Below are 3,799 nucleotides of genomic sequence, written 5' to 3' on the forward strand. Positions count from 1 at the left end.
AAAGAAAGAAAGAAAGAAAGAAAGAAAGAAGAACAATTGATTAAGATTCACAACTGACATATCCCATTGAAAATGTGTTTCTAGTATGATAGGTGTTTATCAATAGAAATGATAAGGAGTCAAAAAATCACGTAATTCAGGCCTCTGATTTTGCTGAAAAGAAAATGACCTCCAAAGGAATTAATGACATCCAAACCACAGAGGTAATATAAATACAGGATTCAAACACAAGTCCTCTGACTACAATTCAAGTGACTTTTCTACTACATCATAATTGGGGGACCACTGCCTATTGATGTTCAGAGGAATCTGACAACACTAATTAAACCCAGCTACTCTGCTATCTATATTGATTCATCCACATGTACATTAAATTGATACATAAAACCATTAGAAATTGGCGAAAATCACCATGTTACTCAAAGTTTGCTATCTTGTTGGTTTGGAATAAGTGAGTGAATACACATAATTTATAAAGCACTCTTGCTTGCTATTCTATTTTGACTGAATGCATGTAAAATCATTAGTAACCACTTACATTCTTAATATTGGATTATCTATGAATAGTTGGCAAGTTGTTTTTTTAATGGAAGTGATCACAAGTGTAAGTATTAATAACAGATTGATGGTGCAATTAATATCTATCAAACAGCTTGAAGAAAAACTTTCCTTTTGGTTGTGCTTCTGACTCTTTATACTTTGCATTCATACTTCAACAGCCTTCTCACTTTCCTCCATTTTGGCCACTTTCTTCCAATGGTGACATCCTTCTAGGGTCTCCATTTTGAGGATAGAGGGGCAAGCCAATCATACTTCATTCTTTTCTCAGCTGTGTTTCTGACTCTCCATGCTCATTTCATGACCTCAAATATGTACTTTCCCTCCAACCCTTTTCAGTTCCTTTTGTCTATTATCTTCCATCATTAGTTTTTTGAGGTCAGAAGACTATGTAACTTTTTGTTTGTATTTGTATCTCATCTAGATTGCACAGTATTTAATTTCTATTTTTTCTATTATTTCTTATTCTTTTTATATTTCTTATTATATATAAGAAAATACTATTTCTTATCCTTATTCTATTTCTTATTATTTCTATTCTTTTCTATTAAAGAAACAAAATTAAAGAACAAAATCAATGTTGGTAGCTATGAATGGAATTTCCTTCTAATAATATATAATTTGGAAATCTGATAACATATTTTAAATCATAATGCTCTACCCATCTATCTCCCCATTTCACTCCTCCCAAGCCTATTCTTTATTATTATTGAATTCCACCCATTTTCTTGCAATTTATGGCTATTTGACTGGCTTCATTTCTCCTTCTTTTCATATTTGACACTTTAGTTAACTAAGTTTAATTGATTAAGCTATGTTCTCTACCTTTGAATCCTTTGATTTGTGTCTTTCCATTGTTCAACACTTGCCTATTCTCAACATTGAGGATATGTTTTGTGAAATTGTGTCAACTGAGTCCATTTAAAATTCAAGTCAGCAAAGTTCAGCTGGGACCCCATTGCTGCATATGTGTCCTTTATTTTTCTCCCTTGAATAATTCTGTCATATGCCCCAGAGTCACCATTCCAAATTTTATTCCTATTCTCCTATTCCCAACACACACCATATCTCTGATTCTAAGTAGATAGCTAGCCTCTAATTTTACTGGGAAAGCCAAGGCCAACCCTCACACATATCTATTACCTACATAATTCTGGAACAATGAAAAAAGGAATTTATAAAATAAATAGAAAATTTGAAAACAAAACTCTTGATTTAAAAACAGATGAGAGGGCGGAGCCAAGATGGCAGAGTAAAAGTAGTGACTTACTTGAAGTCTCCCCCAAATCCCTCCAAATACTTATAAAAATGGCTCTAAACAAATTCTTAAGCAGAAGAACCCACAAAAAGACAGAGTGAAACAAATTTCTAGCCAAAGACATCCTAGATGGTTGATCAGAAAGGTATATTATGCCAGGCAAGGAGAGGAGCCCAGTTTGGCATGATTGCTCAGGCTGCAGCGAACCTGGAGCAGGCCTCAGAGGACTGAATCATGGGCAGCTGTGGTGGTTTCCAGACTTCTCAACCCATGAACAAAGACAAACTTAGACACCAAAGACAACTTAGAAGGTCAATGGGAAAAGTCTGTTTCTGTGGTGGTGAGAGAAAAGGGCAGGGTTCCAGCCCCATTCCCAGAGTATGGCCCAGGGCTGGTGGCTGCCTCCTTAGCTTCAGGCCCACAGACTGAGGGGAAATCCAGTGGCTGATCAGAGGGGGATTGCAGGAATCTCTCTGCTGGTGCAGGATTCTCTTGCTTTGTCTGTGCTTGGATCTGGGTCACAGTTCTGGGTGGCAGTTCTGGGGCGAGGAGGAGCACTGGCATGGTGGAGCTTGTAGTGGCTGTGGAGAGGAAATCCTCCTCACAGTTCCAAGACAGAAAAGAGTGCTCATAGACCAGAGCACAGGCCAGTAAAGGAGTAAACACCTCACCCTTGATCATAGCACCTTGGAAGAACTGAAAATTTACAGGTTCCTAGAAATATCTCTGAAAACAGCTGCATAAAACCCCTGAAGCTTGGGACAGTACATTCTCCACACTGGAAACAGACTCCTACCTTAACAAAGAGTTTATAACTCAAGTAATTGGCTGGGATCATGAGCAAGCAGCGCAAAAAGAGTCAGACTATATTATCTCACTTTGGTGACAAAGAAGATCAAACATACAACCAGAAGAAGACGACAAAGGCAAAGCTCCTACATCTGAAAGTCTCCAAGAAAAATATGAATTGGTCCTAGGCCATGGAAGAGCTCAAAAAGAATTTTGAGAAGCAAGTAAGAGAAGTAGAGGAAAAACTGAGTGATGCTAAAGGAGACCCCCAAAAAAGTGCTGAAGAAAATAACACCTTCAAAATAGCCTAACCCAAATGGCAAAAGAGGTCCACAAAGCCAATAAGGAGAAGAATGCCCTAAAAAGCAAAATTGGCCAAATGGAAAAGGAAGTTAAAAAACTTACTGAAGAAAATACTTCCTTAAAAAAAATTAGAATGGAGAAATTGGAAACTAGGGATAATTTGAGAAATCAAAGCACTGTAACACTACTGCAAAGGAAAAAAAATGGAAGAGAATGTGAACTATCTCATTGGAAAAACAACTGACCTGGAAAATAGATCCAGGAGAGAGAACTTAAAAATTATTGGACTATCTGAAAGCCATGATCAAAAAAAGAGCCTAGACATCATCTTTCAAGAAATTATCAAGGAAAACTGCCCTGATATTTTAGAACCAGAGGGCAAAATAGAAATTGAAAGAATCCACCAATCACCTCCTGAAAGAAATCCCCAGAGGAAAACTCCTAGTGATGTTACAGTCAAATTTCAGAATTCCCAGGTCAAGGAGAAAATATTGCAAGTACTATTGCAAGTACTGTGGGAACACAATCAGGATAACACGAGATTTAGCAGCTTCTACATTAAGGGTTCAGAAAGCATGGAGTATGATATTCCAGAGGGCAAAGGAGATAGGACTACAACCAAGAATCACCTACCCAGCAAAATTGAGTATAATCCTTCAGGGTAAAAAATGGCCATTCAATGAAATAGGGGCCTTTCAATCATTCCTGAGGAAAAGACCAGAGCTGAATAGAAAATTTGACTTTCAAAAGAAGACTCAAGTGAAACGTGGAAGAAGTAAACAGGAAAGAGAAATCACAAGGGACTTATTAAGGTTGAACTGTTTACATTCCTGCAGGTAAAGATGATATTTGTAACTCATGAGTCCTTTGTCAGTATTAGGGTAGTGGGAG

Source organism: Vombatus ursinus, unplaced genomic scaffold, assembly GCF_900497805.2.
Source record: "Vombatus ursinus unplaced genomic scaffold, bare-nosed wombat genome assembly UNPS02014812.1, whole genome shotgun sequence".
NCBI lineage: Eukaryota > Metazoa > Chordata > Mammalia > Diprotodontia > Vombatidae > Vombatus > Vombatus ursinus.